The following is a 12,546-nucleotide window of genomic DNA, read 5'->3' on the forward strand; positions in this document are numbered from 1 at the left end:
AGGACACGGCTCAGGTGTCCCCTCACGGCCCAGGTTGTCCCCTCACAACTGGAATGGGGTGCAGCCCCGTGCCACGTGGCTTGTTCCCGCTGGAGCTGGCTGTCTCCCGCCTGTCCCTGCTGGGACAAGAAATGCTGGGAACCCACTGCCTCTATGCCCATGCCCCGTCTTCCTGGGGCCCCGCCCCCTGCACTGGGGCCTGGGACTCGGCTTCCCACCCCTGGAGCCGGGGCCTGGCCCTTGGCCTGCCTTGGCCAGCAGCACAGCGGCCAAGGGGACACAAGCGAGGTTTGGAGACAGGGCTGGAGCCTGGGGCCCTGCGCACCGTGCAGCTCCCGGGAGCCCCTCTGTGGCCCTGATGGGCGTGGGCTGGGCCTGCCTCCCGCGGCCCTGTGACGGGAGCCGGGCTGGGTACCCCAGGCTCACATGGGCCCTCGTGATCCACGAGGCAGGTGGGAGTGGGGAGGGGACCGGAGGGAGAAATGGAGAGAACCCAGCCCCCGGGAGGGCAGGAGCCTCAGGGACTGGGCTGGAGCTGGGGTGCGGCCTTGGAGGTGCCCCCACCGCGCCAGGGTGTGCGTCACTCTGGAGGCGTGTCCATCATGTGGGAGGGACGTCTGTCCTACGGGAAGCATGGCCGTCACACAGGAGGCATGGCCGTCACCCTGGAGGCGTGACCATGGCCTTGGTGGTAGGTCAGAGGTGAGGTGGGGACAGTGGGCGGGGCTCCTGCTGCAGGCTGCTGGGTGAGGAGCATGGTGCTGGGGTTGGGAGTCCTGTGTCCTGGGCAGGGCACGGGTGGGGCAGATGGGCACGTGGGAAATTCACCGCCGTGTGCAGGCTGCCAGGCGGCTGGGCTCTGGAGGGGAAGTGAGGTCCAGGAGGGACGGAGACGGACGATGCCTGGTCTGCCGTCCGCTGCCCGCAGGAGCTGCGTGGGAGGGGGGCAGCCGGTGGCGAGTGCCGCTCTCACCTTTCTCTTGAGGGGCAGCGTGTCTCGCCAGGTCTGGGTCCCAGCCTCCTCCAGCATGAATGCACGGTTCCTCCGGCATCTGTGGACCCCATTTCTGGGCAGTGTGAATTTGGGGGGCCACTGCTCCCCCCAGAGTGGGAGGTGGTGCAGGGGGCAGGTTGCGGGCTAAGGGCTGCAGTTCTGGGAAGCAAGTGCTCAGACTGCAGAACCCGAGAGGGCTAGTTACCCCCAGAGACTCGGACACCCCCCAAGTGGCCCAGTCATCTCCCGAGTGGGCTGGTCACCCCGCAAGTGGGCCGGTCACCCTCCCGAGTGGGCTGGTCACCCCCCGAGTGAATCAGTCACCCCCTAAGTGGACTGGTCACCCTCCCGAGTGGGCTGGTCACCCCTAAGTGAATCAGTCACCCCCTAAGTGGACCAGTCACCCTCCCGAGTGGGCTGGTCACCCCTAAGTGAATCAGTCACCCCCTAAGTGGACTGGTCACCCTCCCGAGTGGGCTGGTCACCCCCCAAGTGGGCTGGTCACCCTCCTCACGCATGGGGGTTTTAGCCCCCAGCTCCGCCAGCCTGGGCACTACCACAGGGTGGGACATAGCAGGTGCCGTGGGTGGAGGGCCCTGGAGTTGTCCCATTGTCACCGCCATCACCACGGGCCATATCCACATCTGTGAGCCTCCTCCCTGGGTCCCCGTGCCCTGGACGGGAACACCCTCGCTTGTCCCCCTCGAGCTTGGGCCGAGCCCCCACCGCCCAGGATCCAGGTCCTCCTGACTCCAGGCCCCTCCCCATTCCAGCGGCTGTCTAGAGAGAGACTCCCCGCTCCTCCCGGGAACAGTTTTGCTCATCACTCACCTTGGTATTTGTCGCTGACATCCCAAGAACACCCAGACAAGATCAGCGTCCATCTGCATGACCCAGGTCACTCGGCTCCCTGCGCTGAGGTGCGGAGGGGACAGCCACCAGCCGCCGAGCGCGATGCGGCCCTGGATGGCTGTGATCGCTCCAGCCCATGGGTGCGTGCCATGGGCGAGGCGCTCTGGCCCCACCTGCCTGCACCCTCCCTGTCGCCCACCCCTGCAGCCCACGCTGCTCCCTGAGCCCAGGGCTCCTGTCAGGGTCTCTGCTGTAGTCTCGTCCCTGACCTTGGCGCTCTGTCTGTGGCATGGGGCTCCCCAGAGAAACAGCCATGAGAAGGGTAGCAAAGGCGGCAAGCATCCACAAAATGCAGCCCAGTGGCTGGCTGCTTGCCTCCAGTGTGCCCGGGACACGGCACGCCAGGCTGGGCAAGGCAGGCTTGGCCAGACCTCAGTATGCCTGGGGGGATGGATGGGTAGGTAGACAAGTAGACAGATGGATGGATGGGTGGATGGATGGATGGGTGGACGAACAGACAGACAAGCAGATGAATGGATGAATATGTAAATAGACAGGGTAGATGAATACAGAGACAGGTTGATAGATGGAATAATACAGGATGGACAGAGAGGTAAAAGGATGGGCAGAGGTGGACAGACAGATGAGTAACAGATGAGACAGATGGATAGAGAGATAGACACAGATAGATGGGCGGATGGATGAATGGTTGGGCAGACAGGTGGACAGGGAGGTGGGGGTGGGAGGCAGCAGGTGGACAGGGAGGTGGAGGTGGGAGACAGACAGGTGGACAGGGAGGTGGAGGTGGGAGACAGACAGGTGGACAGGGAGGTGGGAGGTGGGAGGCAGCAGGTGGACAGGGAGGTGGGGGTGGGAGACAGACAGGTGGACAGGGAGGTGGGGATGAGAGGCAGACAGGTGGACAGGGAGGTGGGGATGAGAGGCAGACAGGTGGACAGGGAGGTGGAGGTGGGAGACAGACAGGTGGACAGGGAGGTGAGGGTGGGAGACAGACAGGTGGACAGGGAGGTGGAGGTGGGAGACAGACAGGTGGACAGGGAGGTGGAGATGGGAGACAGACAGGTGGACAGGGAGGTGGAGGTGGGAGACAGACAGGTGGACAGGGAGGTGGGGGTGGGAGACAGACAGGTGGACAGGGAGGTGGGGGTGGGAGGCAGCAGGTGGACAGGGAGGTGGGGGTGGGAGACAGACAGGTGGACAGGGAGGTGGGGGTGGGAGGCAGCAGGTGGACAGGGAGGTGGGGGTGGGAGGCAGACAGGTGGACAGGGAGGTGGGGGTGGGAGACAGACAGGTGGACAGGGAGGGGGGGGTGGGAGACAGACAGGTGGACAGGGAGGTGGAGGTGGGAGACAGACAGGTGGACAGGGAGGTGGAGGTGGGAGACAGACAGGTGGACAGGGAGGTGGAGGTGGGAGGCAGCAGGTGGACAGGGAGGTGGAGGTGGCCGTCTCACGAGGTGTTGGCTCAGGTGACTGTGGCCTGCCCTCTGCACGCAGGGGCCTGGCCTCTGGTCTCAGTCCCCGCCTGTCTCTGGAGGCGTCAGGGCAGGACCGCTGGTGTGTGAGGGCAGAGGTGGGTGCTCGGCCGCAGGATGGATGGAGACGCTGGCCCCCCGCTGTGGCTGTTCCCGTTGGCCGGCGGTGCAGCAGGTGGGGCCTTCCTCACTCAACGCCGGTCCCCACCCAGTGCCCTGCACACACGCCCTGAAGGCGTGGCTTCTCAGCGGCCGGGGGTCACCATCACAGGACGTCGCAGGGTGTCACGGGGCGGGATTCCAGGGCCCAGGGCTGCCGTGAGGGCCCCTGGGGGAGGGCTCCCTCCACGTGCTGCGGGCTGGGACCGTGCATGGATGATGCAGTGCCTCTCACCTCCCGAGCCCTGTGCCGGGACAGGGTCGGTGCTGGTGCACAGGTGGGGGCCCTGCCCTGCACCTCCCATGACCATGGCCTGGTTCAGGGCCGGGGAGGGCCCTTGGTCTTCCGAGGTGTGGTCATCTCACCTGACTGTCCCCCCCGGCTCCTCTCCGACCGCTGTGTGACCTGAGGCAGGTTCCGCGACCTCTCTGAGCCCGTCGGCCCAGCACAGGAGCTGAGCGCGCGGTGCACGGTGAGTGCCAGCTCCCCGGCTGACCGTCCCCACTCCTAGAGGGGGGACTGGGATGCGCCCATAGCCCTTAACAGCCGACGAGGGTGCAGCAAGACCCCGCGTGCCTTCCCGGATGTGTCCTGAGAACAGGAGGCGGGGAGAAGCTGTGTTTGGCAGGCGGAGGCCCCCTGGCAGTGCTGGAACTGAGCGGAGGCCCAGAGGTGCTCAGGCCTCGGCGGTGCCGGGCGCGGTGGGAGGTTGCTCCCGTGCAGGGGAGGGCTCGGGCCAGCCTGGGCACAGACAGCGGTCCTCTAGCGGCCGGCTCTGGGTAAACAGAGCCTCAGAGGCCAGGGCTGGGGGGGGTCAGGCCTCATCCCCAGGACTCCCCAGTCCAGGCCCGCTGTCCTCGGCTGTGGCCCTGGTTCCGGGGACAGGCTCCTCGTCCTGTCCGGAGGGGCAGCGAGAACAGTGGCGTCCACCCCCCACTGGCCCAGAGGTGGGTGGGGCCTGGCTCCCAGCAGGGGCAGCTCCGGGGCCTGAGCGCCCGGCTCTGCAGATCGGGGCGGTGCCCGGCGGCTCCAGCGTTCCACCACTTGGCCTGTGCGCCCTCCTGTGACCGTGTCCGCTGGCCTGGGCCCAGAGGTGGCCTCTGCCAGTTCTGAAAGCGTCAGGCCAGGGGACGGGGCAGGAGGGGGGAGCTGCCCTGGCCTGGGGGTGAGGAAGGGGATGGTCCCCCACGGGAGACAGAGACGGTGGCAGGGTGTTCGCCGGGCAGAAGGACTGTGGCTCTGTGTGGTCTGAGGGTCCATGTCCTTGACCTGCCCACCCCGCCGCACAGAGGGGGCCTGGACGGAGGGGCCCACAGAGGAGGGAGCAGGGCACAGGGTAGAAGCATGGCGTGTCCCTGTCTGCGTGTGACCCTTGGCGGGCACCCTGTCCTCCAGCGACGCTCATACTCCAGGCAAGGAAACGGGCCAAGAGGTGAGCGGCCGGCCCGGGGTCCTGGCCAGCCCAGCTCTGCCCACACATGGTGGGGCCCAGGGGTCATGGCCAGCCCAGCCTGCGTGTGGTGGGGCCCGGGGTCATGGCCAGCCCAGCCCGCGTGTGGTGGGGCCCAGGGGTCATGGCCAGCCCAGCCCGTGCATGGTGGGGCCCAGGGTCACGGCCAGCCCAGCCTGCACACGGTGGGGCCAGGACTGGCAAAGGCCCAAGAGAGTCTTGCTCCATTTCCTTCCTGCAGGATCCAAGGCTGCTCAGGGAGTGCGCCGATGTCTGGGTCCACTGGGGTGGGCGGGGCTTGTCTCCGGGCTTGGAGAGTGGGACACCCGGTGTGCACGGGCCCCTGGGTGTCTGTGTGATGTGTGTGTGACTGATGGGCCTGACCCTCCTGGCTGTCCGCCTCCCTCAGCTTCCTCTTTGGCTCTGGCCCACCTCCTACCAGTGAAGGCCCCTTGTGGCCCCTCACTGTCTCACAGTTTATCCATGTACCCCCTACCAGTCCCTCCACGCATCCATGCATCTATCCATCCATCCAACCCTCCATCCATCCACCCACCCCCCCATCCACCCACCCATCCATCCACCCATCCACCCATCCACCCATCCACCCATCCTCCCTCCCACCCACCCATCCGTGCAGCCCTGCGTCCATCACCCCATGTCCCTGCTCCTGGCGGTTCCACAGCAGGCCCCGGCAGCCACTCTGCTCTCGCACGCCCTCTGCTGGTGAGCTCCCAGTCAGCTCCTAGCCTGGCCCTGGCCACCCTCCTCGGGCAGCATCAGAGGCAGCCAGGCGGGCGCCCCGTGCCGGTCGGGACTGCGGGGCGGAGAATGTGCTGTGTGCATGCGGGCGCACCCACGTGTGCATGCGTGGAAGCGGGTACACACATCGTGTTTACACACAGACATGCAATGCAACATGCACACACACATGTGTGCACGAGAAGACGCGCACGTCGCCTCCTGCCTGAGGTTTGGTCTTTTCCTGCTGAGTGTCAGCCGAGCACCCGCAGAGGACCCATGGCGCCAGGACGGAGCTCCCAGCGCCTCCACCGAGCCCCCGGGCTGCCGCGTCCTTGGCAAGCCCGGGCTGGAGCAGGCTGGCAGTGGATGTGTTTATTTGCCTGGCGGCGGGGGTGGGCGGGAAGGCGCGGAGGTAATTGGTACATTTGGTAAGCAATCATCTCCTGGCACCTTCTGCCGCCGCGTGTGGCTGGCCCAATCCTGTTAATCACGGCCGGGAGGCTGGCTCCTCCTCCCGGCGGGCTCATTTTTCTCTTCTGCGGCCGAGCCGCTCGCCTCCCTAATGGTGCGATCTGTTACTTCTGACCACGCCGCGCTCTCCTGGCACGCGGATGGAGCAGGGCCCCGCGGGCAGGCGGGCAGGCAGGGGAGGGGGTGCTTGGCAGAAGGCACTCTGCTCCCAGAGCCTGCAGCCGGCCAGGCCCGGCAGGGTGGCGGGGCCCTCGCGTGGCTGCCCCCACACCGCGCAGAGCCCAGGGCCCCGCCGCGAGGCAGGCAGGAGCAGCTTTTGCCCTTGTGAGCTCTTGCTGCTGGGGTCGGTGGGGCGCAGCACGGCTGCCCACGGTCAGGAGCAGCTGTGGAAGTTGAGGGACCCCCTGGAAACGGAAGGTTCATGGCCCCCTGGTAGAAAGTAGTAATTAGCCGGGCACCGAGCCGCGAGGGCTCGACCCGCGCAGCCGCACAGCCCACACGTGTGTCCTGACCTAGACTTGTGTGCACACGCATGCGCACTCACACTCGTGCACACTTGCACACAGCCCCGGGCGGTGCTGGGGAGGGTCCTGACCCCGATGCAGGCCCTGCCCACTCAGAGCCCGTGGGCAAAGTCCCTTCCTGACAGGGGACTGGGGACACGGCTCACACCCAGCTGTGCGAGGAGCTGGCCGGTGCCCCCACGCGGGGCTCCCATCGGAAAACACGTCTGGCGTTGATGCTGATGTTAGGATGCCTACGGTGATGGCCACGGTGATGGCCACGGACACAGGCAAAGCAATCCCTCCCTAGCAACAGAGGCCAGAGTGTGCATGCGTGCACGCACACACACACACACTCAGACACAAGCACCCAGCACCTACTGAGCGCTCAGCCTCTGCAGGGGGCTGACTCTACCCATCTAGCAGTCCCCCCGGGCCCAATTGGATTCTTTGTTCTATGCACCCATCCATCCACTCGTCAATTCACCCATGGACCAGCTCGTCCGTCTGCCCTTCCACCAGTTCATCCAGGGATCCATCTGTCCATGCACCCATCCAGGGATCCACCCATGCACCCATCCACGCATGCACCCAGGCACCCATGCACCCATCCACGCATGCACCCATCCACCCATGCACCCATGCACCCATGCACCCATCCATCCATGCATCCATGCACCCAGGCACCCATGCATCCATAATCTACGTATCCACACATCCGTCCGGGCATCCACCCAGCCATCCACCTGCCTGCAGTTCACCCGTCCATCCAGCAAATTCTCACGGCTTCAGTACTCACCATGCTCTCCCTTTGTGGTAGCGCCCCGGGGTTCAAGAACGAAGTCTTCATGGGCCCCGCCCTGGGGTCCTCCAAGGTGGGTGGGGGGTCACTGTGCTCTGTGCTACGGGCAGCTGAGCAGTGCGGAGGGCCGAGGTGGGGGCCAGCCTGCTGGGGGATGGGAGGGGCTTACTGCACACTCGGGCGAGTTGCTTAGCCCCTCCCTGCCCTGGCCTCCTCTCCCGTAAGGTGTGCGTGGTGATAACACCCCCCCAGGGCTGCTGTGGGTGACCAAAGAGTTAATTCAAGACGAGCATGCAAAGTGGTGCTGGGCATATTGGTGGTGAGCACCGTGCTGGCGTGAGACACACATGGAGATCCTAAATTTATCCTTTACATTTAAAAATGTTACAGCTCAGAGGGTCTGCGCGTCCCCAGCAAGGATGTGGTTAGGCAAATGTGGCGGAGGGGAAGGCAGCAGACGTACACAGAACCCTCCCCGGGATGCCCTCCTACCCACTGACCCCAGAACCGTGGCCTCCCGTTGCTTTCTGGAAGGTTCCGTGGCACCGTGAGGATCAAGTCTGTCGGTCACCTGTTCGCAGGCTAAGCAGGCGCTGACAGCTCCAGGTGGTCGGAGCAGGATGGGGAGGAGGGCGCCCGACACCCAGTGAGCTGGGAGGAGGAGCTGTTTCCACTGGGGAGTCGCGGCGCCTGCGGGAGCCAGCCCGGCCTGCCGGGAGCAACGAGAGGAGGGCGCTCTGCGGGAAGACCTGGCGCGGGCCAAGGTCCGAGGCCCTGTCCCCTCCGGGGCCGGAGGCTGTGTTTGGAGACAAGACCGCAGCCGGAGGAGCAGGAGCAGGAGGAGGAGGAGGAGGAGGAGGAGGAGGAGGGGGAGGAGGAGGAGGAGGAAGGCCCCTGTTCATGCAGTGTCCTTGTCCCCCCACCGTGCCCGGTGCTCCGAGGTGGCGGAGTCCCCCCTCCCGTGTGCCCGGTTCAGGCGATGGGCCCAGGGCCGGGGTCGGAGAGGTGGGACCTGATTCCAGGCCCCTGGCTCTAGGTCCACAGCTCTGAGCTCATCCTGGGCCACATGCCTTGGCGGGGGGGGGGGTCACTGGGAGAGGAAGTAGAACTTGGGTTTCTGGGTCGGAAGGCATCACGCCCTTGAACTTCCTTCCACGAGGAGGCGAGACCCCAGACCTTCGGTGGCCCCCTCGGGGGCAGAGTGGATTGGTCAATGGCACAGTTGACCTCTGAGCCCAGCCTAGCCCAGCCTAGCCCAGCCGGGGTGGTGGACCCTGAGGCCCGTGGAGCTGGCCTGGGGGTAACTCGGCTCCCCAGGGTCTGGGAGGGACACGGCAGGTGGGATGGGTGATTGATGCCCATGGCTCCTCCCCTCCACCCCATGCTCCGCCCAGTTCTTGCCTCAACCGGCTGCAGCCCCTACCCGGGTGCCCTGGCTCTGGCCGCACTGCCCCCACATCGCAGATGCATGTCCCCCAGCTCTACTTCGAGCACCCCCCTCGCCATGAGCCACTCCGGGCACCACCCAAGGGCACGTGGAGGCCGCACGACTCTCCTGCTCCAAGGGTCCATCTCCCCTGGCCTCCCAGCCTCCGTCTGACAGCCACAGCCCAGCTCAGGGGTCGGCGCCTCTCCTTGAGGGGCCTCCTCTCTCAGACTGGACGTCAGCCCTGTCTCAGCAGGCCTCCCTGCCCCACCTGAAGCCTCCCGTGGCTTCCCAGCTTGGGTTCTGCAAGGTGGGGTGGGCAGGGAGGGGCACGGGCCTGGGGCTGCCACCTCCACGTGTGGGCTGTGGGCGTGGCCCTGCCTCATCCATGCATGGGCTGTGGGCGTGGCTCCTCCTGCACACGTGGGCTGTGGGCGTGGCCCTGCCTCCTCCATGTGTGGGCTGTGGGCGTGGTCCTGCCTCCTCCATGTGTAGGCTGTGTGTGGGCTTCGGGCATGGCCCTGCCTCCTCCATGCATGGGCTGTGGGCGTGGCCCTGCCTCCTCCATGTGTGGGCTGTGGGCGTGGCCCTGCCTCCTCCATGTGTGGGCTGTGGGTGTGGCCCTGCCTCCTCCATGTGTGGGCTGTGGGTGTGGCCCTGCCTCCTCCATGTGTGGGCTGTGGGCGTGGCCCTGCCTCCTCCATGTGTGGGCTGTGGGCGTGGCCCTACCTCATCCATGCATGGGCTGTGATGTGTGAGCTGTGGGTGGCCCTGCCTCCTCCACGTGTGAGCTGTGGGCGTGGCTCCTCTCCACACGTGGGCTGTGGGCATGGCCCTGCTTCCTCCACGTGTGGGCTGTGGGCATGGCCCTGCCTCCTCCATGTGTGGGCTGTGGGCGTGGCCCTGCCTCCTCCATGCATGGGCTGTGGGCGTGGCCCTTCCTCCTCCATGTGTAGGCTGTGGGCGTGGCCCTGCCTTCTCCACACGTGGGCTGTGGGCATGGCCCTACCTCCTCCATGCTTGGGCTGTGGTGTGGCCCTGCCTCCTCCATGTGTGAGCTGTGGGTGTGGCCCTACCTCATCCATGCATGAGCTGTGGGCGTGGCCCTGCCTCCTTCATGTGTGGGCTGTAGGCGTGGCCCTGCCTCCTCCATGTGTGAGCTGTGGGTGTGGCCCTGCCTCCTCCATGTGTGAGCTGTGGGTGTGGCCCCACCTCATCCATGCATGGGCTGTGATGTGTGGGCTGTGGGCGTGGCCCTGCCTCCTCCATGCATGGGCTGTGGGCGTGGCTCCTCCTCCACACGTGGGCTGTGGCGTGGCTCCTCCTCTACACGTGGGCTGTGGCGTGGCGACACCAGCCTGATGCAGCTCTCTGAAGCCTGCAGGGAGGACCCTGTAGGACTGCATTTGTCTCAAGCCCTGGGAGCCCCCTAGCTGGGCCGGGGTCCTCCACACGAGGTGACTGGGGTCATGGGCCTCTGCTCGCTGGACCAGCCTGGGCAGCCCCGGGCCCTCTTTGGCCCACAGAGGTCTCTGAGGCTGAGTCAGCTCTGGGCCGAGGCCCCCATGCTCCCTCTGGACAAACAGGGGTGCCTGCAGGCACCCCAAGACCTGAGCTGGGGCGGTCCCTGGGGGCACGAGGTGCCCACAGCTCCGGCCTCAGCGGGTGCTGGGTGCGGCCGAGGAGCCAGGCCTGGATCCGCCCAGGCACAGGGGTCTCCCTGTCACATGGCAGCACACGGCCTTGGAGCCTGGAGCCTGGAGCCTGGAGCCTGGCTGTCTGCCCGGGCCCTGCACTCCCTGCTGTGTGGCCTCCGACAAGGGGCTTCACCTCTCTGAAGCGCAGTCTCTCCAGCTCCGTGTATGCTGTGAGTTTACAATCAGTCAGTTTGCAAACACAGGTGCTTAATTTAGGCCAAGCTGCAGGCGTTTGGCTGGCTGTGCTGACGGAGCAGCGGGGCCCTGTCCCCAGCCTGTGGTGGCCGGGGTCCAAGGCCAGAGGCCCCGAGAGAAGCAGTGGGGCTCCAGCTCCTCCATCAGGCTGAGGCCTTGCCGATTGTAATTATTTATTTAGTGTGTGTGTGTGTGTGTGTGGGAGAGAGAGAAAGGCTGGTGCTGTGGCGTAGCTGGTAAAGCTGCCACCTGCAGTGCTGGCATCCCATATGGACACCAGTTCGAGTCCTGGCTGCTCCACTTCCGATCCAGCTCTCTGCTGTGGCCTGGGAAAGCAGCAGAAGATGGCCCAAGTTCTTGGGCCACTATACCCATGTGGGAGACCCGGAAGAAGCTCCTGGCTCCTGGCTTTGGATTGGCACAGCTTCAGCTGTTGTAGCCAACTTGGGAGTGAACCAGCAGGTGGAAGACGTCTCTCTCTCTGTCTCTTCTTTCTCTGTGTAACTCTGACTTTCAAATAATACATTTTTGAGAGAGAGAGAGAGAGAAGAGAGAGAGAGAGGGAGGGAGAGAGAGAGGGAGGGAGAGAGAGAGGGAGAAAATTCGGTTTTCCATTGGCTTCCATTGGTTCACCCCTCAAATGCCCACACCAAAGCCAGGAGCCAGAAACTCCGTCCAGGTCTCCCCGTGGGCGGCAGGCACCCACCTCCTTGAGCTGCCACCTGCTGCCTGCCAGGGTCTGCATTAGCAGGGAGCTGGAACGGGGGCAGGGCTGGGGCCTGAACTGGGCACCCTGAGTGGGACCCCGGTGTCCGAGCCACGTTGCAGCCACTGTGCCGCGCGCCCGCCCGGTGCTGAGGGTTTTGTCTGTGGGGTCCAGCTGGTTTCTCCCAGCGGCGTGGCGGGGGTCACTCTCCTGCCGCTCTCTGACACTGGCCTGGACCTCGGGCTGCTGTCACCCTTGGCTGCCTCGCCCAGGAGCGGCCGCTAACGTCCCCTCCACGACACAGCGCCCTGAGGAGCTGCCTCGCCCTGCTGGCTCATCTGGCCCTAAAGAGAGGTACAAAGTGCTGGGGGGCGGTCCTCTGAGGGTGGACCTGCCCGGGGACGTGCAGTCCCCGCAGGGACCACAGAGACCGGGGCTTCGCTCCCCGCGCCGTGGCCTGGCCAGTGCCTGAGGCAGCGAGCCCAGGCTGGGCTCCCATGCCCAGTGAGGACAGGGCCCGGGGGCGGGTGGGCACGCAGAGTCCCCGCAGGGCAGCTTTGTGACCTGGAATCTGCGTACAGGAGCATCGCTGGGCTTTCCCGGGCTGCAGTGGGGGAGAGGGCCCTCAGGAGCACCGAGCGGCTGCTGCCCATCTTGGCCGAAGGCACGCCTCCATTGCCTGTCGCCACCCCCGGGGCCAGGAGACGCTCGGGGAGAGACACGCAGGGGTGGCCAGGGCCGGCCAGGCCTCAGTCCAGGCTGAGCCACACCAGGAGGCCTGGGCAAGCAGGGGGGCTTCTCGTGATCTGGAGGGCCATGGCGGGGGTCCCCAGTGCCGGGCAGGGTGGCCTGGTGCCTGCTGGCCTGGGTGGAGCTGCGGGGGAGTGGCCGGGTGTGCAGGTGCTGGCTGGGGAGTCCAGGAAGGCTGGGGCTCCATGAGGAGTGGGCTCCCCGGGCTCCCCCAGCCCCTGCCGCACGCCGGCCTGTGTGCCTCCCCTGGGGGGACCCCTTGGCCGGCCCCATAGCAGCTGACGGCCCCGCAGCTGAGGGT

This window comes from Oryctolagus cuniculus, chromosome 6 (genome assembly GCF_964237555.1).
Source record: "Oryctolagus cuniculus chromosome 6, mOryCun1.1, whole genome shotgun sequence".
NCBI lineage: Eukaryota > Metazoa > Chordata > Mammalia > Lagomorpha > Leporidae > Oryctolagus > Oryctolagus cuniculus.